The sequence below is a fragment of the Lasioglossum baleicum genome, chromosome 13, assembly GCF_051020765.1.
Source record: "Lasioglossum baleicum chromosome 13, iyLasBale1, whole genome shotgun sequence".
NCBI lineage: Eukaryota > Metazoa > Arthropoda > Insecta > Hymenoptera > Halictidae > Lasioglossum > Lasioglossum baleicum.
In genome coordinates, this window is record NC_134941.1 from 6755010 (window position 1) to 6781922 (window position 26913).

At 38.4% G+C, this 26913-nt stretch overlaps 1 pseudogene across 1 annotated transcript in view; it reads left to right on the top strand.

The window, feature by feature from the left end:
- LOC143215375 (cytochrome P450 9e2 pseudogene) overlaps positions 1-26913 on the top strand; it is a 130278-nt pseudogene that overhangs the window by 19201 nt on the left and 84164 nt on the right. Inside the window, exon 2 of the transcript XR_013010366.1 lies at positions 17290-17374. The product of XR_013010366.1 is annotated as a cytochrome P450 9e2 pseudogene (transcript). The remainder of the gene's footprint in view (positions 1-17289; positions 17375-26913) is intronic.

Sequence of the window (26913 nt, forward strand, 5' to 3'; positions counted from 1 at the left end):
ATCCTTTCTTTATCATCTAAAATTGTGTCAATATTCCAGGAGATCCAAGATGTCGAACCGTTTTACATAAAATTTTATATGTAAAATAAGCATGCTTTTCTCAGCACGCACATGTTACTATAAAAATCGTATGAGATCTGAGTAAAGTAATTCTATTATTGTACAGCAAATATAACACACCCAGTGCAATTAAAAAAAATTTTTTCTCAAGGTAAATTTTGCGGCAAGTTGAGTTAAGTCAATATGCGCCAAACTGAGGGTATAGGATCACGTTATGGGGGTCATGACATATTTCGTGACACCCTGTACACGCATAAAATTCGCAATCTACGTATGACAGACTCTAGCAAGGGAAAAACGCTCTGAAAGGTTTGTCGTCTAGCGTTTGCTCGTGTTTTAAAGCGCAGCACGGTCAAGTTTGCCAAAGTGTCTAGAGCCAGAGTTTTAGAGTTTCGACCGGGTATCCTGTCTGCCACGCAAAATCGGTTCATAAATCGTCTTTCGACGGTAGTCTGGTTGGTTCTTCGGTGATAAGGAAGCTGGCGCGGGACACGAAGGCAGGGACTACATCGTGTATGTCGGTCGGCATAGCAAGGAGGAAAACTGTACTCACAAGCAGACGTATCGGAACGATGCCTAAGAAGCATAAAATCCGAAAATCCGTGAGATCCAAGCGATTTCGTTCCCTACTGCCTAGCCCCGTCCTTCTTTCGTCTCTTCTTATATACGTCCTCTTTCTCTCTCTTTGATTCAGCCAGTCGGCCCCTAACTTCTTTCCGCCTACGCCGAGACCTCCCTCCCCGAGACCCAATGCATTTAACACAGTCTGGTTTCCGGAACATTCTTGCGAAATCTCCGCCAAGCCGAAAGCAAGCCGGGGTTTACCATAGACGTTGGGAATCCATCCACGAGATACGTCTCAGGTAAACGGAATGATTACTTCACTGTCCTCTCTTCTTCTTCAACTTCAGCTCGATTCCTCCCTGACATTCTTGTAAATTCCTGTTTACCTTATAGCATTTTTAACCCTCATCTAGAAGCATATTAACTCTTTGAAGTTGGAGTTAAAATCAAACATTTCTTCCGACCTAGAATAGATCCATTGTATATGATTCTTTCCATTTTATGGGTATGAAATTGATATAATACCTAATACAATACTTAAATGTGTAGTAATTGATTAGATACTTTTATTATATTGATTTATTTTGGTTTATTATCCCCTTGTGGGGCTGACTTATTGGTTCACGATTAAAATTGTTCGGGAAAGAACCTATAGTTAGCAATATTCGAAAAGTGATGAAATGGTCGCCAGTAGTTTAATGTGCGTTCATTGGTATCAGAATTTTCTTGAAATTTTGTCATCTAATTTCTGGTTACACCCGATGAAAATCCTCCCTTACGGAAACCAAATTAACGAAGATTTCGTATCATCAGCTGGTAGAATCTTGAGTTATTAGAGGTGAAGGCATCGATTGCTGTGTTTCATCCCCATCATCCTTCATCATTCTTCTTGCGACTAACGGCCGGATAAACGTAGTCGATCATCTAACCCCAATCTCGCAACGCGTCATTCCATAGTCAATTACTTCGAAGACCGAGGTGCATCCGACGATAACCAAATTATTCAATATAAATTTAAAACAATTGCTGCTTAGTGGAGCTCCGTCACTAGCCTTATAATAATCATATTTTCCAAAGTAAGAACCCTTCTTTAACATTGATCGTACCGAGCATATTATGTAACTGGGTTTGAATCCTAATAAAATTTGCTTTATTAAAATCCTAGTCACAAACAACGTCACCCATATATTAACCCTCTGCACTCCGTTGTCGCCGATAATGCGACATTACTATGACAAATTACAAAACATAAAATTTTCGTTTTTTTTGAAGATTTATAAACTTGAACTTGTTTTATATAATGCAGCTATGGAATAAATATTTTGTTTTATTGCAGCAACCGTATTTATAAATATATACAGGATGAGTCACCTAACGTTGCCACCTCAAATATCTTTGTTATTTTTAAAGATACGTCAAATGTCTGAAGGACAAAGTTGAATGCTACAGTGGGGCTCGCATGATAGCAAAAATATTTTTGTTTCCATGTGATCTTTTTAGAGATACCAAGGTCACCTTCATTTTTTAACATGGAAGCACTATAGTTACCCATGCACTTATAAACTTTCTAAGTAGCTCCTAGTCCATATAGCAGATACAGAACATATTATTTTGCATTAACCATTAAAAATTCACAGTCTACTCGTTAATCACTCATTAATTTTCGAAGCCCCTTATTTGTAGACTTCATACTCAGGCTTTAAAAGCAACAAAGATATTTGAAGTGGCAACGTTAGGTGACTCACCCTGTATATACATACATTTGTAACTAATATAGTGTTAAAGCTGTTGGTGGACTATATAAGTCACTAGGCTGCAGTGCAAAGGGTTAAAAAAATAAATTTTTCCAAAGATCAGGACCAGGATACTCGCTTGAAGGATATTCGAAACCAGAAGGTATTAATCCGTCGTCGATTGTCTCCCAGGAACTTTCTACGCATCGTCGCTCATCCTCCTTAAAACCAACAGTCGAATGAAGCTGGTCGATCATCCGACCCTAAACTCGTGACGCTTCACCCCATAAGCAACTCCTGTTAAGATCGAAATTCATCCAATTATCGTCGAATTCGGTCGAATATAAGTGAGCGTATCCGTGTTGCGAGAGGCACGGACGGTCGGCCCTGTAATCGAGGAACGAGAAACTCATGAAAGAAGCAACCTTATTTTCCACCCTTCGACGGTTCACCCTCAACGCGAGACAACCCCCTGACGTCGATCCCTGCCGGTCGAAAAGAACGGGAAAGGCCGAAAGCCAAGTAAATCTGTTCCAATTCCCCTAGTTCCACCGGCTGAACGTCCCGTAGCCACGTTCACGCTTGTCCCTTACTTATTTCTTGCGCCCTACGCGCGCTTCGTAGGCACTGGCTTACTTACTCCCTTAAGCCCGTTTCCATCGTACCTGGCTTCCGTGGATATGACAACGCTTTCGCCCGTCGACGACGGCTTTCATTAACCCTTGCTAGCGTTCAAAATTTTCCAGCTACTTCCTCGAGCGTAAACCGTGCCGCAAATGTGCCGCAATTTGCGAATCAACCGCGACTATTTTCCACAGTCCAAACTCTCTGTCACGAAGACATCTTATTTTATCTAGAAAAAGTCTTGTGGAGGCATTGACTGTTTTATCTTGTTGAGAAAAATTCCTATGAAAGCAATGATTTTTTGATTTAGCTTGGAAAAATTCCTATGACTGCATATATTTAGATTTTTTATTTTGCCTATCGATGCATTTTTCGTAATTTGAGATTGCAAAAGGCGTTGCATTTATACCAGATTTTTACTATAAATCGTACAAGTTATTCCCTTGTGTAGAGTACACGAATATTACTAGGAGTCGCAGTGTTGATTGTAAAGTAACCGTGCACAGTAAAAAAGAAAAGCACAGCGTGTCTGGTGAGGGAAAATAAAATTTCAGTATCCGCGAAATCGTTAAGGCTGCAGTCACGCGAGTTGATTTTGTCGTCCGTTACCGTGAAACGTTTTCCTACATCGGAAGGTGGATAGGACTCTGGCAACGTCCGTCGTAACGTTCGTTATAAAAGTGCTTGTGCGACCGTAGTCTAAGTCAACCGAATGTCTATTGGGGTCATTAAATGTTGGGGCTCTTCGCTTTATACACCATAGGGAAATTGATTTTCTAGAGCGTAAAGTGTTTGGGCGTGGAAATGAACGCGCAAACCGATTGTTCTGAGTCCGTACAAGTAATCCGGAGACTATGGGCGTCTCAGGCCTGCTGCAGGACAGTGAGACAACCATAAACTGGGGGCTCTTGCACGTATCTACGTACAGAATTGTGGGCAAACTTCATTTCCAATATAAAGATAGCAAACTTTAAATAAGGAGAGAAAATATAAATTTTTTGAGCCAATTCTCTCTGTGTGGGAAACAAAAGCTAATTAAAAATGTTCTCAAAGCAAGTAAAATGATATCTTGAAATTCTTCTAATCTCTTTACCATTTTGTATATCAATTATACATAAAATCATTACAGTTATTTGATAAAAAATATTAACTTGTATGAAATAGCATCAACAGAAAAAAAACAAAATCTTTTTTACTTGAAGAAATTGTTACAATCATTTGTTCCAAGCGAAACTCTTTTTCAAAGAAGTGATCAGTAAAAGATTTCATGATGCATTCAAGCATTACATTGAAGCTGCATTACACGTATTTGGCAGGCAGAACTCGATCAATTTTCGAACAGCAATACGCTGGCACGTAAATTATTTGTGACACGTGTTTATCATATCTGGCATGTTTATTAAAATTGAATTGTGTTAGCCACAATTGTGTAAATCATTCAGATATAAAATGTCGCATCGATTCCCAAGTAGTGATATTAATTTATCAACGAGCATTCGACCATGTATAGCGAGCAACGGATCAATCACTACCAGCATCCTGATCAAGAGCTATGCCATAACAACGATGTTCATTAGCTCCAGCAGGATTATTATTGAGCGAATGTAATCTTATGGATGATATTAGACGTAACAAAGCGGGACATGCATGAGAAATTGCAACATATTTCATTAATAATATTAGATTCTAGAATATGTTACAATTTAAACGTGATTTTCAATATTTATTTAATAATACCAAATAGTAGTCGAAACCTCCAAAATTTAAAAAAGCCTAAAATCTCGACCAACTTTCAGAATTCTATTTTTTAACCAAAAATGTGTGCGTTTCCAGCTTAAATAAGAATGTTTCAGAACGAAAGTCATCATGTTTTAACAGAGCTAACACGCAAAGCACTGAAATTTTTATATTACAGTGTTATTTGGAATTGTTCGTGAGAAATTTCAAAATAAAGTTTAACATTATCAGCGTACCATTCTGCATTTTAAACATGTGGAGTGCGAGAGCCGGAAAAACATTTCTCTTACAAATGCCAGCAGTTCTAAAAATTGTATTGTTAATTTTCCGGTGGTTTGTTGGATTTAAGGGGGTGCAGTCATTTTTATATGTGTGTGGAAAGCTTCCGCTCTAGCTAAAATGGGGATTTAATGCACATTTAACATATCCAAATATGTGAAGCATTGCGAGGTGTATTTTTATGCTTCCCGACGAGTATGTTAATGGGAATTTACTTAAATTTTTATATTTATGTTCCTTCTTTATATAAATATATTCATCCTCTTTATAAAACAATCTAAACAAATCTGGGCGTAGTAAACTTCAAATACTGCTATTCTGATTTTCTATTTTTCAATGTCAATTCGATTTTCAATTTTTGATCTTGAATACTTTACAAAAAGAATATTGATTGTTTTAGCATAAATTATGGTAATTTGATTATCCATTAGGATTGTTCACAACAGAAGCTATTTATTCTAATGACTACGAAGTAACGTATTAATAAATCACCCTTGATTTGCCGAAAGCTGTTCATTTCGGGCCGGGAGATTCCCTCGTCAATAATTCAGGAATTCCCGTGTAATTGGAATGGTTTTTATTGTTTATTATGGGTCGAGCAGTGTCGTATTGTGCGTGTTGCATTCGTACGAGGTCAAACATCTGCGCGCTCGATGCCTCTCACGTAGATAGGTATGTGTTTATTAAATTCAGAATTAGATGAGCTGGCTGACATCTCGGATTCCACAGTTCCCTGGAAACGGCGAATCAGCATTGTCCGCTGGTTGCCCCCAGAGCCCGGCTCCCTGCTCTGGTGGTTGGTGCATATTGCACGTGTACGTGCGCTTATGTGCCCGATGAACGCATAAAGATTCGTCTGTGTACGTGTGCCGGTACCTACTTGTCGGATATATGGATCCCTCCGAGCCTCTTCCTCTGTGTTCTCGTCAACTGCATAAAGACCTGCACGTTAAAATTATTTGCTGGATATTTACCGAACAAGTCTGGCCATTCCAATAATTATTCCCGTGACAGAAACTCAATTAATCGGAACCACCAAACTACGATATGGACAAAACGTCCAATTGAGACAATGTTTTACTGTTTATATGTAACAGTGCGATATTTTTATTAAGATTTTTGTCGCCATCTGTTAGTGGTTTAGAATATTCAACCAGGATCAGAATCAGTCTTATTGAAACAAACACAGTCTTTGTTAATTAACACGTGTCGTGGTTCAAGACAGAGAAGAGAGCGAAAAAGTAGTAGAGTATACAAAAGAATAGAAATAGGGCGAATAGAAAAGAATAGAAATAGAATTTATTTCTAACACCATCGATATTTAGAAAATTTTTAAAAATGAAGATCCGCAGTCGATATATGTATTACATCGTTTATGTATCGTATATGCTATATAGACCATATTTGGTTTAAAGCAAGTAATAAATAATAATAACTTCCGAGTAGAGAATTTAAGAGAAAATCTCCAACTTGAAGATTTATAACTGAAATTAGGATAGAAGTTGGAAATTTCCATTATCGTTTAATAAATTTTAAGATAAATATTTCTTTATCCGCGCACTTAAAGGAATCTCCGCGGAGGAATTTCCCAGCAGAAGTAATTAAAGCAGGTGTATTCTCTGCTTACGTGGCCTGTACTTTTTCCGTCCGTTTCCCGTTTCGCTTTGTTCAACACGCGCATCAAAGTTTTTCGTTCTTTTAGGCCGCGGCATGAAAAAAAAGGAACGATACCGCTTTCGGTCGGGAGGTAAAGCATGTACTTTCATGAGCTTTTAAAATTCAGGAACTGAACTCTCGGGAATATTTCATATTTTCGGACCACCAGGATTACATCCGACAACAATTGCTTGGATTAATTCCGACGGAATCGGCAGCTATTATTTGCAAAATTCATTGTCCTAAACGGTTGTTTACGAACGATTTATTTCACGGCCGGGTTTTACGGAGTAGAAAAATTTCGTTCTAATGCGTGCCATTCGTGTACTAATACTTCTAGAGTTGAAAAAAGAATTTCAGTAAACGATAGAATCGTTGAAACTATTGCAGGTGTGTCGTTATTCTCCAACTAGACTCCGGATTTACAATAGTGGAAAGATTAAAGAATTCATCTTCTTATTTCTTCAATTCCACATTTTTTCTCTCTCTCCAGAATAATAAAATACATTTTACATTTCCTCCATTTAGTCTAACAGCTAAATACTGATGATAAAAAAATGTAAATATTTCGATGTCGAAAAGAAATGAATAACATACATCTTCAGTAAAAATAATTTTCCACCACACATACAACGAACGAACTGAAACAACCTGGCAATTAGAAATATTAAACGTTTCGATGGAGGATAGAATTCAGCCTAACTTCGTCCCACATGAGTCGAAGGTGAAAATAATTTGCAAGTAACCAAGTGACCTCGATGTTGAATTAAGATAAATTTTAAATGCAGAAGTTTAAAGATGGAGTCTGTTCGACTTATAAAATCTTACTTGATTTGAGTTCAGATCGGTGTAAGCCAGATCGGTTACTATCTTTAAAAAATTAAAATATTTGTGTACGAAAGGACCAAGTATTTTTAAAATTTAAATATTAGCAATTGTAATTAAAGATTCTGAATCGCTCTGGAGTCTTCAGGCAAACCAGGTCTTCTCGTGTGAACGGAATAACTTAATCAACAATTTGTTTCTTTTCGTCGTTCCGGGTCAAGAAAAAGAGAGTCGCCTTTAATCTCCTAGCCTCTGCTATCTTTGCCTTTTGACGCATCCCGGGAATGAAGTTCCGCCGTTGCTTATTTTCGTGCGGTTTCTCAAATTATATGTCCAACTTATTTTCCCGCTCGACTCGCTCCGGGGATTTCTGCGAATCCCTCCACCGATCGAACATTCCATGACGTATCAGAACGTCAGAAGAAACGGGACAGAGAAAGCGAACTAGAAGAAGGAGGAGAGGATGATGAGGAGCCGAGAGGGTCGGGCCTGGTACTCAAAAGGATGAGGACTTCCTTAAATCCCAAAAGAACCGCGTCATTCGATTCGATTTCCGAAGCACGCTATTCTGTTTGATGTGAACGCTCCTCCTAGAGGCGAGCCGCCACTTCTTCCTTTGCTTCTTCGGTAACTTTTGATGCTTAAAAGTGTGTCTGCGGCCGCGATACGTTCCGCACCGGCGGAAAAGGTGCGAAGTAATTGGCTCCGGCGCTCGATGGCGAACGTAAATGCAGCCTACGGAAATCAAATCGAATTATCACCCTGTTCTTTTGGGATTTAATAAGCTCCGCGACTCCTTTGACGGTACGTCGACGAGCTTTCCTTACGTTTTTCCCTGCAGCGGTGCTGCCGGCGTTCCGACGCACCGAAAAGGAGCTGAGAAAATGCTCCTTCCTCAAGGTATACTCGGTGATATAATTTAGAAATATCGTTCTGGATTTTTCTATGGGATGTCTTTTTAAAAGAAACTGTTTTTTAAAAATTCTTGATTAACTTCTTCTGACGCTTCGATGGTGTAACTTGGGCTCAAAGTTAGATCTTGTAATATGTTGGAGGTTTATTATTGTCAATGAAATAGATGCGTGTTCAAACATTTGGATGTCTTTAATACGCGAAATATTAGTTAAGGTAACTTTAGTTATATATTAATAGAATCTCCATGAATTTTTAGGAGAGATTCAGACATTTTTATGAATCTTCTCTAGGAAAATAATTTCTGGAAAAGAGACTGTTGCTCAAGAATTATTTACAATTTACAGAGGATTACTAGAAGTTGTGTAATACCTTTTGAAACAAAGTACTCCGTCCATTGTTTCAGAAAAAACTGCTAAAAATCACCCATTTCAGATTGTTTACCTTTGAGGACTATTGGATTGGACCATTAGCAATTTTTGCAATGACCACAGAATCGATTAATTTTTTTCTTCGAACAGAGAGGATTTAGGCTAATGATATTGACGGTGATGGTTGCCGATTAAAATGCCTCGTGGTCAGATTTTTCGGAATATTTGTCGCTTAAAGTCGCCAGATGATTGATAGGTTGACGCGTGCGGGGATGATCGATGGGCCTGATACACGCTCGGTTTTCGATGATGGAATTAAATCGATACATCGTCGGGATAACAGGAAAATCGAGAAACTGTCTTCCTCGGCCCTGGGTTCTCGTCCGCCCACGCAATAAGCCGCACGGAGTGCGTTTAATTCGCCCCGTTTGTGAAATGTACGACGTCCCCAGCTACCGGCCCAGCCGTTTCCTTCATGACTATAACACCGTACTTCCATTTCACTCTTTCTTTAATGGCCACTTTTCACGGGGCTCGTATAACATTAGAATCCCATACAATGGAACGTAGGTGCGCGCGTTGTGGCTGCTCGAATGGCTCCTCGTTGGAACGACTTTGTTGGTCAATAGAAAATTGGAAATTTCGTTCGCTAGGCACAATTTGTTCGGAATATTAAAAAATACACTGCTTCGCGAAGGTCTCATTGAAGAAACCGCGCGAATGGAGGCTAGAAATAATTGTCTCCTCGTAACATCTCTTTGGCATGAATACAACGTAAAGGAAGGAGACAAAAATGATGTCCGAGAATTGAACTGCTGGCTCCTGGAGCTGATGTAAATTTAACCGTGCCGTTTGGTAGCAAGTGATCAACAGTTTCGGAATAAAGGATACACGAGGAACGTGTTCGACCAGCCGATAAAGTCCAGACGTTCTCTCATCGTCTAGGGCTCGCTTCCGAAAAATAATTTATTCAAATTCTCGTTAAAATATTTACGCGACATGTTCGGCATCCCGTGGAATTATGAGGGGCGAGTCGGCGGACTCCGCCGCACAAAAAGATTCCACGGGCCGGAGGAAAAACGCGGGCATGGTCGGAACGGATGAAAGGACGGGGTAGAAGGAGTTAAAGCCGGCCTTCCTTAACAGTGGCATTAAAGGAGCACCTTCGAGCTAGACGGTAGCACCGGTGACGGGGCTTTGGTGGCCTCCTTAACGCTGGCATTGCGACGCGTTTAACGTTTACGGCAGCGCGCTAGCCAGACTGACGGATATTTTATATTTTATAATGCCTCTCCCCGCTAAAGCTCACAGCGCGCGGCCAGGTTATACGAGGCATTCCCGCAGTCTTTAAGGCGACGTTCTTTTGCGCCCTTTCCGTCACGCTACTTCGTCGTTTTCCGTCGACATCGACGTCGCCGTCGTCGTGTCAAATTTTATTCAGGGATATACCTCCGACGGGGAATCCCAGGAATCTTCATTTTTCTCCGGTTTTATAAATAATCAGATGATCCGCGAACGGACGGTTAAGGCCGCTTTAACGGCTGCCATCGAGTCGCGGCAAACTTGCCTTTAACACCCCCCTTCGACAGCCAGAACACTCGAGAAAATCTCTGCGGACAAATCCGTTTTTCTTGTAGTAATCGTCAGAAAATTTTTGCACACAGTAGTGTATGTTGCTGTAGTAATTAACAGCCAAAATTATTTTTGCGAGTGTTGCAAAATTGATGTAGCTCTTGAAAACAGTAAATGTCATCCTCCAGACTGAACTTAACAATAATTTCACGATTTAAAGGTTTGAATTTCCACAATTTTGATGAAAAGAAGCCTCTGCTCAGAAAAGAGCAACGAATGGATTTGGAAGTAGAGGCTTCACGAAGTTGTAATAGTTTGCATACTGGCAATTTTTACAGTGACTTTTGAACGGCAAATTATCAGGCATATAATTATAAAAATTGTTAATCTGAGTGTTTCCAGAATATATACAACATAGTTACGGAAAACGCCATAACATAAACAGCGTAATCAAGTTCGGCAAACTTTCGAATTCATTAAGACCATTTCCAAACAGAGGTAGTTTCCATTCGGCTCCTTCTGAAAGTTCGTTCACGGGAACAAGAATGAATCAGTAGTGAAATTACAATTTGTTCCATCGGTCTGGTAGAATCTAATATTCGCATGGCACGTCTGAATTTGCCATTGAATTTCCGTTAATCGCGATTTAGATCGAGGATTTGCCCAGTCTAGTGATCGTAAAAGTGTTGCAGAAAGAAAGCGGCGCCTCTCTTATCTGACGGACGCGCCATCAAAGTTGATAGCGGTCGTAATTCAAAGACCGTTTATCAGTCGGCGGTTGGTCGTGTCGTTGTTTTGCTGATTACGAAAGAATCGAATTGCGTATCGAATTCTCTGTCCGACGGATATCCCTTGAATTATCATGCTGCCTCGGAAATTGACGGTTCGCAATATACCTGGCCAGCTCAAAGGAGATTTAATTAATGGAATTAACCTGAAATGGCTGCCTCTCTCTGGCCGGTTTGCAATTTCAATTCCTCTTCGGAATGTCCGTGCTCCGGTGAAAAGGTGTCGTACGCCATCGTCGTCGCTTACACTTGGATTAAATGCATTTTCTACATTCCGAAACTCGCGACGACGGACTCGTAAATCACCCCTCACGACTACCAAGATTGACAACTTCATCGTAGGTGGTTGCATGATACCTCCTATAGAAGTTCAAGAAACACCAGGTGCACTTCGGACATTTTTATTTGGTAATTAGACTGCCTGGGGCATCGATGTTCAATAATTTCCTTCCAATAACTATTACACCTGGCAAAAGTTATTCGATCAAACAAATCCAACGTCTAGGCTAACGCCAAATGCCTAAAAGACTATTAGGACACATAGAGATTAAATTATATTAATCAATAGACATAAAATTTGAATAAACAGATGATGCAGTAATTAAAGAATAGACGGGAAACAAATACCAGCATCGTGACATCAAAATTCACTGTAAGTGGCAACAGCCAACAATGGTCAGACACTCAGTCATATGGGAGAGAGAGGCAGAACATGCACATTCAATAAGTTTTCGTACTCCGTCCCTGAAAATAAATATTTTCCAAACATAATTTTTACAATGTTTGAAAATATTTTCTCTCTGGTCTGACGAACAATAATCTCTCTGATGGAAAATACATTTGTAGATGCCGGAAATTTTTTACGAAAACGATCATGAAACAATATGGTAATATGATCGTACACATTTACGTGCATCCGACACGATTAAATACCTTTCCTCACGCAAAATCAAAAACAAGTCACGATTTAATTATATGAATGTGGTAACAAAATGGCAACCAACCCATAAATCCCCTTTAACAATTAGAAGCAGGTAGTTCGGTAGCCTGTTGTTGCGCACGTGCGTTTCCATCCACTATGGCAGCAATGTTATCCGAAGGGTTGGAAAATGACGATGTGACTTCCACTGCTGTGATCGCTGATGCGGCTATATCACACACGTGCGCCAGCTCTTCGTAGTGAAAATTGTGACGGCGATTCGGACAATCTGTAGCTATACCATTGGCGAATATTCTGTTACATATGAACATGTTCTTCCGTCTAGTAACACGAGAACGAATATAATACGACGCACCTTATTGTTCCTGCATATAGTCGTCGGATTAATCATCAGAGAATAAAAGAGAAACTTTGAAGAAATCAATCGTAGTCATTTTTCGTTCCACTATTTCAAATCACCAAGAAAATAATTATTTTTTGAAACAGTAATAGAAAAATTGTCGACACATTAAATATTACTATAATAAATATTAGTGATTAGACTGAGAATTAGACTGAGATTAGACTGGAAACTTCAATTTAAGAAAATCAACGTACAATAATAATTTATTAAAGTAGTTAAAGAACGTAGAAATTCTCCATTTAGCTCCTCTGCCTTACGATCGATGTAGAACATTTTTATTTTGCATAATAACGGGGATATCGTCACGACGATACAGAGGAACGAAAAACCGAGCAACATATTTTTTCAGAGGTGAACGTGCCACGACATCACTCGACGCTTACGTCTCAGTACAATGACAGGTTTAATTACCACCCCTGCGCGCGGATACGTGAATTTCTCAACGTTCCCCTCGGTTATTGATTTTAAACGGTGTTTAGAGCATTCGTTCCACGAACATTGTTCCCTTCAGACCGCGCAATGCGTTGCCACGCGTGAAAAAAAATCTGCCGGCCGGAAATTTTGACGTGTCTACTTGATGGATAGTTATCAGTTTCTATGCACTCGCTTTTTTATTTTATCCCGTTCGCGGCTGTTTCGTTTTATTTGTGGTCGGAAATCTTCACTCGAGGCGCGTTAATTCCGGCAATAATTTTTATAGCAGTCGTGTTTTGTATTCGATTGTAAATATCATCGGTAGGGTTCGGAGCTTTGGACTAAAAAAGCATTTAGTTAATATACTAACATAAGTTGGTGTTTTTATAATGAACTTTTCAATCTGTGAAAGAGATTCAATTAAATTTTTTAATTTGATTCAGATCAATTTTTTAATTTGATACTAAGTATTTAATAATATGCTTCCTTGTGATATAAGATTTTCGTTTGTTGTACAATATTTTTAATGGTAAACAATTAACGAAACCAGCAGATTGCTTACATAAATAAATTTTAGAAATGTAAATTTTAGCAATAACTTGATAGATTTTTAACTTGCATTATAACAAGAGAATCGAGTGACTAATAATATTTGTTTCGCTTTGGGCACTACACTTTTTACACAGACTGGTCGATTCAATATTTTTCAAGATTTGCCCCACAATCGAACAATTAGGTGTTTTACATACCCGTATACAATGCTTCTTTTCTTCTCTCTTTATCGGTTGATTTTTCGAAGAGAAACCCGTCGCATTGGAATCACTTCTCGCAGGATTCTCGAAGTTCTTGTAACGAAAGAAGCCGCAACAAAGCCGCAAAATTGAACGCCGGTGATCGGTACACCTGCATACAGGCCGTATATACATCAATAAATAAACTCGAATTGTATCGCGGTGGCAGAGAAAGCACATATGACTGCCAGCTCGTCTCCCAATACGGTTTCCAATATTGTCCAATATCTATGATTCGGGGCCAACCCGTTTGCGCGAAACGTTCACGGTCTATATTTACAAGCGAGCGCATCTATTTATCTGTGCCCGTGGCGTGTACCGGAAGTGGGGTTATTGCTGCTCCGGACACTGTATTAAGATTCCATCGAGTCGATTTCATATTTCACGCCATTATCGTTGCGTTTTAGTACCTCTCCCGCTCGGCCAACCGGAACATTTTGTCAGCGCTGGCACATTTGTATCTATGTACACATTTTTGGTACTCTACTCATGGCTCTATATTCAAATAGTTTGCCGACAACAATTTATTTAACGTCAATTCTACGGAGTACTAAAAGAGACACTAACACTAAACGAATAAAACATTCACGAATAGATAATCACACTAATAGTATTTTCATCTCGAAAAAGAATTTTGGGACAACCTTATCATTTCTTTTAAATTTTTATATTTTCGTTATAGAGAGAGGCACAGATAGAAACGTTAAAAACCGTGACCTTCACTTTGCTCTTGAAAATTTTAACTAATATTTTTAATTAATTTTCTTATACATTGCCTAAGTAAAATCTTTTCTAACATCTCAAAAAAGAAGTTCTTTTCTATTCTTTGAAGTCTATAAATAAAAGCGTGGAGCGCCTACGAAGATTACATCAATATAGTTTAGCGCTCCACGCTTTTGTTTTTATAGTCACTAATGTCATGATTTTATTTAAATTTGTATTAAATTTTTCTATCTATTCCGACACTAATATTATAACAGAAGAAATTTTGAACTAATTGCTTAAAATTTTGGGGAAAAATATTATATTATATTATAATAAATGGATTCGGTATTTTATGGAGAACCAGGAAAAAAATTATTTTCTCCTTTTTAGTGCATTTTAATATAAACGTGGTTTTTCAAGAGTTCTTTTATATATTTTATCTTCTACTTTTATTGTCATCGGAAGCAAGTGTGTATACAAAATTTCAGCAAGATTGGACTATGGGAAGAGGTTTAGAATTCGATTACAAGATTTGACGCATACAACAATGCGGCAAGTTAATATAAGCGTGGTAAAAAATCTTGACCTTCCCTTTCCCATCAAAATTTCGACTAATATTTTTAATTAATTTTCTCATACATTGCCTAGTAATCTCTTCTAACATTTCAAAAAGAAAACTCAATTCGTTTAGTCCAATTTTAAAAAAGTTTCTAAACGGAGTCCACTTAATTTCGTCCCCAACTGTTTACGATAACTCGGAACATTTCTCCAAGCTCGCCGAAAATGAAAAGCAGCGATTTCAAGGTCAAGCGACCAGTTTCTCACCTGCGAGTGGAAAATCGCGTATAAACTTGAGCCGGGGGGGGTTGCGAGTTAAAGAGAAACAAGAGGTAATAACATCCAGTCGTGGTGCGACAAAAGAAATTATGATTCTGGTGGCCAATCTCCTATCGCGCTTTGCAAAAAGAATATTTCGCAGGAAGAACACCGACACACAGTGACACAGGCGAGGGCGTACAACTGGGAAGAAATAATTAACAAAGTCTCACCAGAGTGTTCCCGGAGCAAAAAGCAAAAAGGGAACAGCCGATCCGCTCTGTCTACGCGTGGCTGGCAAAAGTGCCTTTATTTTCAATTTTCATAATAGCCGTATCGATCGGGTGCTGCTACCTCGTGTTCCACGAGCGGCGAGGTTTGAACACTAGGTTCGTCTCTCGTGTGTATGGAGGAGGGACGATATAATCGAAAAGGGGATATGCAGCGTGGTAGTTTACTCGAAAGGAGGGCGTTGCAGGGTGGCAGGGAAAGAGGAGGAGATAGATATCAATCATAGGGGTTCAGGGCTGTCAAGCCCTCGCCACACTGACTGCGGGCTATGATAAAGACACCCGAATCGAACGAAACAATGCCTCTCAGGCTGTCCTACTCGTTTCAACGGCGATACCCAGTCTCTCGTGTCTGTCGCAACGCGAGTATGCGCTTCGGTAATTTATGAGTACCGATTTAAGAATACCGTCTTTGTCCTAAAATTGCAGCTTGAGCAGTCTATCACTGGAAATGATGAATTAATTTCCCTCCGAGCGCCGCCGGTACAGGACCGTCGCTTTTAAAGTTCGAAACGCGCCGGGTCTGCTCAATCAATAGTAGCTACACAAAGATTCAACTACAGCTGTGCAATTAACGAGGTTACTAATACCGACACCTGCCGCGTCTTATTCGGATTTTGTCAGATGCAAATTTATGAGGTACTTGTATTTATATCCACGTATTGACAATGGGTAATTATTAGACTGCTGATTTTTATCCATTTATAGCAGAATTGAGTAGATGAAATTCAAAATTGTAGGAAAATTTTATAAATTGAACATGTATATATAGGAGATTTCTCGTGTATTAAAATTATTAAGGGAATAAATAACATTCTGTTTGGTTTCTATTCCTTGCAATCGATACAGACAATTTTCATTTTGCGGAAAGTCTAGTAGTTATTCAATAAATGTATTTCTTTGAATAGATTGGGTTCGAACGAAAGTTCGTAACGTTTTTAATTTAAAATTCGAAGATAGAAGTGAGATATTCATAGATTCATTCAATAATTCTGTTCTATTACTTTTTGCCATTTTTTATGTAACTTATCATGTTATTGAACAAACCTAAATGTAAATATCTTAATTTTAATATAGAGTAGAAAAACATTAGGAGTATTTAAAGATGCAATTATATATTATTTTTTACATTTAGAAATATTTTATTTTGCACGGTAATAAAAAAAATTATTTTGAAACTAATGTTTTTAAAATTGGTTTCTATGATACAAGACAGCAATATCAAATTTTCTGTCGCACAAATCAATGATGTAACCAACAAATTTGCATAGATATCGCAAAAGAGCGTACAGCAGTTTCGAAAAGTCCGTGAATTTGTAGGAAAATTCCATAGTACCCGCTATTTAAAACAGAGGATTCTCGTCGGCGTTTCGGAGCCAGCATGAATGTAATACAAGATATTACGTCTCTAAAACGACTGTCGTTGTAATACGTATTTCCCGGATGAAAGAATGTTTTCGCGAAGAAAGAAGAAGCTCCAGCCGAAGGTTCACGAGATTTTTGTCTGCTCTCGGTTAAGAACTTTGGACGGGCTGACGAGAGGGGGTGGGGTCTGCGGAGAGGAGGTAGAATGGAAAACAATAACTTTTTCATTTACCGGGCAAGATATTACCGCGATATAAGCGCGGGTGCACGATAAAACTAAGGTAGCGTCGCCGTACGACGACGTCAACGACGTCTACGACCACCTCGTCGCATACCGGGCGTTTTACTTCCTCCTTTTGCGAGCAGGGAAACCGCGATCGAGTGTATTATTGCATGGTTATATATCGTTCTCGTATCAAGATTTCTGTTCTCTTGCTATTGCAGAAAACCCTTCGCCGGCCGCGACGAGAATAAGATCGACGACAGCCAGCCCGATGTTGTTCTTGCCGGTGTATCCACCCTCGCCTCGGTGAGTTTTTCCGCATGAAAATACGATCATGGACCGACGCAGTAGATAATCTATTATGTATTTTCAGTTATTAAATATTTATTTCCCGAGATTTCGGCCACCGATGTTTCATACTTGTTCTTTGACGGGGTCACGAACCTCTGATTGTTATGTACCCACGTTTAGGAAGTAAGAGTTTAGCCATTTTTTTATGCATAAAATTATTTCTTCTTAAGAAATCAATATATGTACATTTTATTAGTGGATATTTAAGTGGTATTGGCTGAAAAATTTAGCCAAATATCTTAAACTGTAACGACGTGGCAGCCATTTCTGCAAAGTAATTGTACACATTTTTCTAATTTTATGTTAAACAAAAAATCTAGTCCCCATCGATGCCAATCTTAAGAAAATCAAGTTTTAAAAATCGGAAAAATTGGTTTTTATATTGTACCAAAGGTATGCAACCCTTCAAACAGAATAGGGTAAGGTTTGTTTGAATTATTATTATGTACTTCAACTGGCATCTATTTTTCTAAGATGGAGGTAGAAAAAATAATACCGAGTGTGAATTTCAATAACAATTAATTTACTCGGAAGCTCTTCGGTATTAATATCCGAATTTTATTCGGCATCGGTGGATTAGTGTTTCGATTGAATTTCTGTGAACGATATTTTGGCCACGTTTGATATTACACGACTTATGATGGCGAGTAATGCGTACATTAATTAACCGAGTAACGGAATAAGCTTTAATAAGCGAATACGAAATTTGATTATGCATCAAATTACATTGGTTCGACATTAGTAAATAAATTCTCTCGTTATAAATAGATAAAGGGCGAAACAAGTTACACAGATTTTTGATCCGGGAAAGTAACATTTATGGAATATATTGTTTCAGTTCTTGAATGAGTAATTTTTATTTTGCGTGAAAATCCGCAATCTAGTTGTCATCTTTCAAAACAGTATATTCGTGAAGCTGATAATGAAAAGAGTCCACAATTGAATGAAACCAAATTAAAATGGGGAATGCAAAAAATATAACAAAGCGGGAAACACGAGTAATATTCATGAACTAACAATAAAGATCATTTTAAAAGTGACGTTGACAGCGATGATATTTTTACAGCAGGATAAACAAGAAATCTAGAATTAAAGCTGACTGCAAGTAGAAATGTCAAGCAACAGTCAGACACTGGAAGAGCTACGCAGTACCTGTATATCAACGTTAACAATTTTTATTTTGTATGAAAATCCACAGTCTAGTTATTATTTTTCAGTAGAGTATTGATTAATATCAACGTTAACAATTTTTATTTTGCATGAAAATCCACAGTCTAGTTATTATTTTTCAGTAGAGTAGATTCATGAAACCCATATTTGTGAAGTTGAAAGTGAAGCCAAGTCAAGCCAAATTAAAATGGGGAATACAAACAATATAACAAAGCAGCAAACATGAGTAATATTCATGAACCAACAATAAATATTATTTTGAAAGTGACGTGGATTATAATTGGTATTTTTACAGTAGTGTGAGCAGGAAATGTAGAATTAAAGCTTAGTGCAAGTAGAAATCACAAGCAAATAGTCAGACACTGTGAGAACTACGCAGCACATGTATATCAACGTTAACAATTTTTATTTTGCATGAAAATCCACAATCTATTCATCATCTGAAAGGAAAGCGAGTGTATTCGTCAAACCAAGATCAATAAAGTTTTCGATTGGCTGTACGTTATCGACGAGTTCGGTAAAACCCACATAAAATTGGTAATTAAGGATCAGGGGTACAATGTTTGACCAACTATGTCAATTGAGATAGCGCTGTTCTTTCCGGATAGGTTTCACGGTGTCGCGCACTCGTACCGATAGAAATGTCTGAAATTGATATCTCTTCGTTCCTGATCCGCCCCGTACATCGTCGTTGTGTAAATGCGCAATATCCAAGGCTAGCTATTCGCTATCAATGTCTTCGCACGATTTATCGTGACTTTGCACGCGAGCCCTGCCGCCGCGGCTGCCCACTGCCATTCCGTCGGCAAACTTTTTCAATTCGTGCCGGTTTCACTTATCAAGCAGCACGAATTTCCCCTCGCTATTAATTCTACTTTGGAGCCTTTATTCACACATCCGCCGGACGATGAAATGGCGATATAGTTTTCCGGCTATTCGCTCGATTAGCCATTACCTCATTACATAACCTACTTCTATTCCTAGATCCGTGGAAAACCGTGGAACTCGCTAATGAAAGTTAAACAACGTGAAAATCTACAACATTTTCAGCTGCTGATATTTATGCAACATAAAAATGTTCAGCATCTATTGCAACACACAGAAGCCACTAAGGAGTTACTTTCTTTCTGCAATAGTTTTAGTAAGTTAATGCTAATAATTAGATTGCGGATGTTTATGCAATTTTCAATTTTTGTACAGGCATATCCATGAAGTGGAATCAATTAAAATCTTGTTTTCAATGGTAGTAGCCTTACTAGATCTGAAATAAATGAATATTATATTCTACCATTTTTTGAACACTTTCAGAAGCTATAAATGCATAAAGATTATTTATCTTTTTGTTAAAAATGCGTAAAATCTGACTGAAACGTAACTCGACGGAAAGATAGCAAGTGCACGTTTTATGTATGCCGCAAAAGAATACTCGCATACTTCCGTTATAGGCGTATCGAGAGAGCAGAAGGAGAGAATGTTGCCAATAACATAAACTCAAGCACATAAATTCCAATGCTCTGCGAAATCGATGAAACCGTAATTCGTCGGTTACTATGGCACTATTAATTATACGAAATGGCGTTGTGCGGCTGAAATATAACCCTCTTCTACAAAATATTCATATCCGCTTTGGATCGGTGGGTTCTGCAAGAAGTGAATTCCACTTTTAACAGCATCCCGTACATACGGTTTCGATATTGTTGGGCATTGTGTTACTCTTTTCTCAGTTTAAGATGATGCTCGTTTTCATCATAAAAGTAATCATTAAAAGTCTTAACCGCTCCGTAGCATTTGTGCCAATAGCTTCGAAAGTTAATAATAACCGATCATATCACTAGTTTTTAGTATATAGTTTAATTTATGAAATATTTCTGCAATAATAATAGTAATAATATATACTCCCTCTGTCCCCCATAATAATAGTAGCAAGTGAATATTTCATGAAAAATCAATGTTTCATGACATCCGCCATTTGTTTTGACACATCTTTCAATTTGTAGGTTAACCTAATCATTACAAATTATAACTATTTTTCTAATTTCATCCGCTGATCGAAACCAATTGTTTTATTTCAGTTGAATAGTTGGGTCAACCCATTGTAAAAGTAAAATGATTAAAAAACAAGTTATGCTGGAAGCAATGAAGAACGGTGGTGGCTCGAATAATTTTAAGCTCACGCATGTAGGGAAAGCAAAGCTTCGCAGCCAAGGGATCCTGCCTACAAGTTTAAAATGCAGTAACGAAATTATTGAAAAATCCAGAGAAACCATCTGAACAATCAAAGTAAAAAAATTAGGAGTAATATTTTCAATTTATTGTTTAATGTAATCTAGCTTTTTGATAATAAACGTTGCGTTCTATATTGATTTCCTTTTGCTACTATTATTATGGGACAAATTAAATTCATCAACTGCTAATACTATTATTATGGGACAGAGGGAGTACTTTAATTCAGCCTCCAGAATTTTCGGCTGTATACTTGTTAGTAAGCGATGTGTTAACGCGAGATTTCTTGTAAATTGACAAATGTAACTGTTCCGAAACTTTTGAACGTTAGCGTAAATTCATAGGTTCGGTTATAGTGCAAAAGAAAATCGATTTTTGCACGGTCGCGAGATTATATAGATCCCTTAGTGAATCGACGTGCACAAGTTTTCGTTGCATAGTGATCGGTGTGGCAGCGACCAAGGCTGTCGGGAGGGTTGTAGGGTAGCGTGGGAGCGATATTAATGCCACGGATTAATGCTCTAAACACTCCGTTAATCGTCATTAGCCATTAGCCGGACGAATAATAAGGGGATCAACGTTGCTTGCCGATCGTATGCGCATTGGCTGATACCGGGGAAAATACGTAACACAGGAATAATACATGGCCACAGGCATTCGTCGCGATCGAGTTTCACCGCGCGTTATAACGAATCACGCGATACCGACGGTATTTCTCGTTTCATCGTCAGCCCACCCAATTATACCGGGGAAAAGCAAGTGATTAGCGTGATGCACGTTTTGAAAGCGGTCGTATAAATACGTCGATGCCGGCCGGGATCCTAAATTTCCAGCACCAATTAGGAGGGAATTATCGTGAACCGTCGCGGACACGTGTGCAATGATCATAATCGCGCGGATTGAACGGAAAGCACCTTGCCACTACGATTCGGTTGATTGCGGCCTCCGGGCTTCTGTAGATCCGTCAACGCGTTGTTAGCGTTGTAAGTGGACAAATTGTGGTGATTCATCTCGGTTACGCGACCAGTCGTTTCCGGAATCCGACAAACACCGCCGAATCTCGAAAATTCCCGGTATAACGGCAGATCGCGAATTTCATATAATTTTTCACTTCACATTTTTTACTGTCTGCTAGTAGAAACGTCCATCTTCTATACTATTTGTTTTCAATTATTTATTTTTAAATGAAACCTTTGTCGACATATTCGTGATGTTCTTCCGATCAACATGAGACCAAAGATGACACAATTGCGTGTTCAATTCACGATTTTATGGAACCTCGATTATCCGAACGATATCTAAAATCTCCTTGTTCCACCGATGAGCACGGAACAGAAGTCTTTCTAGTGCACCGCAAGTGAAACGTACTAAATAATGGAAATCATGTTCCACCATGATTTCGATTGGTACCGGGTTCGGATAATCGAGGTCCCACTACATCATGGATTAAACATGTAAATGTAATCCAACTTGTATCGTGTCTGGTGTCGTTTTAATCAGAAAAACGTCACAAATGTATTGGTGAAAGTCCCATAAAAAAATAATGAAATCAGACAATTTTTCCCATTGGATTAGTGATACTGTCTTGTCACTGATACCGACGCGGTAAAAGATCAAGGAATAGTCCGTACAGCTAAATAGATCCATGCTTCGATATTCTTATACGCAGCAGAGATGAACACATCAACGTTGGAATGAGAAATCCGATATTTCTCGTTGAAACCGTATCCCCGAGTAACATTCGAGTGGCTGTCGACGTAGGTATCGAAGAGTGAGCAGCGTCCGTAGTTTCTTTTGTATACGCAGAGACCCAGCCCAGTGTTGAAGGCCAGAGAGAGAGAGAGAGAGAGAGGGAGGTTATGCGCGAAGAGTGGCCCCGATTCTATGAGTGTAGAAGCGTGGCCAGATCGCTAGTCCATCGAACCCGATTCCACTACACTATTACACCAATCAGCATCCTTTCTGTCGTGTCGCCCGGACCAGGAATTCAACCGTGAATCCCCATTCGATGAACCGAAAAATTTCTCACGTTTGTTACACACCCGGTCACTGGATATTTTCTGCAGCCGGAAACAGTCGAAACTTCCCGTGGAAAGTTTAATCAACAGTGCTCTGTCGCACGCGCTCGATATTCCGCTCCCCCTTTTGCGAACGGAAGAATCGCTCTTGTCCTCGGTAGGCCGAATTTTCTTGCAAATTTTTCCACCGGAAATTGCCACTCGTGTGGTCGATGTGCTAGCAACCTTATTCATAGCTTGATTGGCCTAGCGAAGTACATATTGGCACAGATAGGCTGAATTTTCTTGCGCATTTCTGGCCGGAAATTGCCACTCCTGTGGTCAATGCACTCGCGACTTTATTCATAAATAAATGTATTAGATTGTAAAGAAAGAAATGCAGGATTTTTGTATCTTTGTTTTAATTGCAATTTTATACCAATAAATATTCACCTTCATTTAATGAGTTATACGTCATTTTAAAGCTTGTTTTACGCTCTATTTAATTATGCTTTTGATATTTCATTTTATTCAAATTTTCATTAAATTATTTGGCTTTTATTTCAGCATGTCAAAACGCGATTTTTATATTATTTTTTTCTATGAGTTTAAACTAGGCCGAAGTGCCGCTCAAACGGCCCGGAATATCAACGAAGTATGGGGCGTAACAGAAGTTTCGCACTGGCAACGACAGCCAAATAATTTAATAAAAATTTGAATAAAACTAAATATCTAAAGCATTATTAAATAGAGCGTAAAGCAAGCTTTAAAATTGCAATTAAAACAAAGGAACAAAAATCCTGCGTTTCTTTCTTTACAATCTAATATTAATGAGTAGACTGCGGAACTTCATAGAAAATAAAAAATGTTTGCATTGATTGCAGGACACAGGAGCCAAATAAAAATTATGTTTTTGTTATAATTATTCTATGAAGCTGAAACAAATATTATATATTGATGTCCTTAAATGTTTTTAACATGTCCACTGCTTTAAATTACATGTACCCATTTTTTTCATAAATGCATAAAATCCGCAATCTATTAATGAGTAATGCATTTCATATTGATTGGGCTGTCGCAGCACACGTACAGTTTTTTTCAAAAGTATGGGACGTACTCCCACTGTAGGTGCTCCACAGGAATATTTTTGGAGTAATCAATGCGATTTTGTGGCCGGAAATTGCCGTTTTGTGTGTTTTCTCATATTCTTCTGAAGCTATTTTATTGATAAATACACATTGACTTTCATCTTCTTCCACAAATTATTTAAATTGACATTCGTTTCCCTGTGTTTGGTACTTTATAATCTGTCGAATTATCTTTAAGCTTTATGTAAACTCGGAATTGCCCTTAGTATATTTGTCCCTTTATGACATGTATGTATAAGGAATCGTCTGATCAGTGCTGGGTTCTTCCACTGCATTATTACTGAAGTACTGCTTCCTCCAATTTACTATCCTTTCACTTTACTGCGTTTTCACAGAAAACGTCGTATTATTCATTGAGATTTTACCTGAGCCAGCTTATGCCTTGTGTAAAATTATGTTCAAAGTAGCCTACACATTTGAAAGATCAATGCCTGCGAAAGCTTTCTTAATACTTTGATACTAATGAACGCCAGCGTTTGGTCTTAAATCTATTTGGTATTACTTCGTTCGTTCAATTAATAACTGCACGTTTCACAGTATAATTCAAAGTTTTTTAAACATATTTTCGGTATTATATTGAACACTATTCAACAAATCAACAAAATACTATACTATTCAAGTAATTTTCCAAATTGCATTTTTTGAAATGAATCATTTACTATAGATTTATTTCATAGAAAATCTCTTCTATTTGTTTAATCCTCAAGACGCCAACGATATATGCGTTTAAAATAACCTTCCAAAATTGAATAAACATTAAATATTAAAAGTATAAAATATTCTTGCATCAACGGGTTTAGCAGCAAAGAACGGATTCTTGAACAGCAAATATTAGGCAGTACCATATCGATTTTAATATCATGGAGAAATCCATTGTTAAGCTTATAGAAATGACAAGTTGAATAACAAATGGTGGCCACGGTCACATCGAGTTTTCTTTAATTCGTACGTCACGGGGTTAATTAATGAAATCGGTGCTCCGAATAATACCGCATTATTGATAAACTACCGATATTTATTCTCGACGGTGGTAGGAGAAACTTGAGAAGAAAACGGGCTAAAAATGATAGGGGAAGCGTCGCTAAAAGACCAGCACTCCTGAATACTTAAAGTCTGAGCTCCGCACAGCTGATCCATTCGGCAATCAATTTCAGGAACGACCAATTTCTCGCGCCGAAGTCTTCATCCGCCGTCGGTTCCTCAATTACGCAAAATGGCAGGCAGTTCCGAGATGATAAATTATCGTGAACGTGCCACTGCCTGGAATACGATCGATTTTTCTCAGACATCGGTGCCAATAACCAAGGAAAATGCATGTTTCTTCGACACACTAGAATCCTCTCCTTGGCTAATAACCCTACGACGTCTGACAAGGTATTAGATGATTGCAAGAGTTCTCGTTTAAGCCTCTTAAAAATTGACAGGAATTATTCCAATATTCCAATCCAATATTTTCGGATTGCGAAAACGTAATTAAAAAAACCCAATCAGTTTCCTGCAATCATGTAGTAACGATGTCTCCATTAGTCGTCGTATACTGGTGTAAATTAAAACATGAATGCATATATTTGTATTCAATGAATAATGAAAGTATTTCGAACGAGGCGATTTCTATATTTTCATTTTGAACGCGTAATATTTAATCTCCTCCAAATTCAGCAATATTTTTCACTTAATCCGGTGATACACGCAGCATTTTTTAGGTACAAAAGTGTAAATATTTACCAAAAATACATTTAAAAATCTCTTTTCTGGTCACCCCCTTCCTGCGTAACAAATCAGTCTCGTGGTGAAGGTTTTAATAATTCCAGAAAGCCCATTAGAATGATCCTCAATGGAAATCTTATTTAAAAAATAATTTCGAAGAAAATGATTCCTGTACATGACTTGTTAGTTCATGACCGAAATTGCCATTGCTGTTAAACAAATTCTTTAAGAAATACTCTTTTCTGTAAAATAAAAATTGCCCAAGTCTGTTATAAGAGAAAGTAAAAAATAATATAACAATATTAAATCCTTCTAACGTCTTCTCAATTTTGTATTTAACATGTTAATTTTTGTCATAAATGTACAAAATCGGCTGTCTAGTAATGTGTTAATATTCAAATACTAAAATATTACTGACAAACGAGAAGACGTAGAAATACTATAGAAAGGTTGAATAAATTTTTCCCGAAACTTTTCGCTCGATAATTTGGAGAGGCCAGGGAGTCGCGTCCCGTTGCAAACCAATAAACCAGAAAATTACATTTCACTCGATCGGGGTTGATCTTTGGACGGACGTTTCTTTTCATTTATCGCGGTCTGGATTCGTTCGGACCGGTTTGCAACACCCTGTAGAGATGCTGTCGCGACGCCGAGGCTGTAGAAGGATAGCCTGGACGATCCGTTAAAAGGGAGTTTCTGAAAAAAGTACGAAGTAATCCATCTGCTCATCTTCCAGTAATTAAAACTTATAATTCGCGGCCACCCTCGCCGCGGCTCGTCGCTTTTGCCCCGCTTACCGGGCCAACCCTTGTCTTATCTTTCGTCCGCTGCCCCTACTTGCTCTTCGTCAGCGTCTTCATCTTCATCTTTCTCTTCCGTCCGTTCCCACGACTCACCCCTCCCTCCCCCAATCTCCACCCCCCTACCACCCAAGACCTCTCTCCCTTCTGTGACCTCCTGCATATTTCATACTTTGTACCGCAATTACTTTATCGCGCTTCCATGGATTTCGGTTGCCGGCGGATGAAGGGTCCTGGATGAAGGGTAGAGGATACTTATTTTCTCGTCACCGGTGTCATCTGAATGTATTCAACATGAGGCTGAATTCTCAGTATCGGCACGTTCTGTTATCCGAACAACGAATTTCCTACGAGATGCCTATCGCCAGCGTATTTCTGCTTCCGATGTGCATTCTTTAATTTATCAGTCCCAATTAATTTAACAATTTCATTTGACAGTAGATGATCAT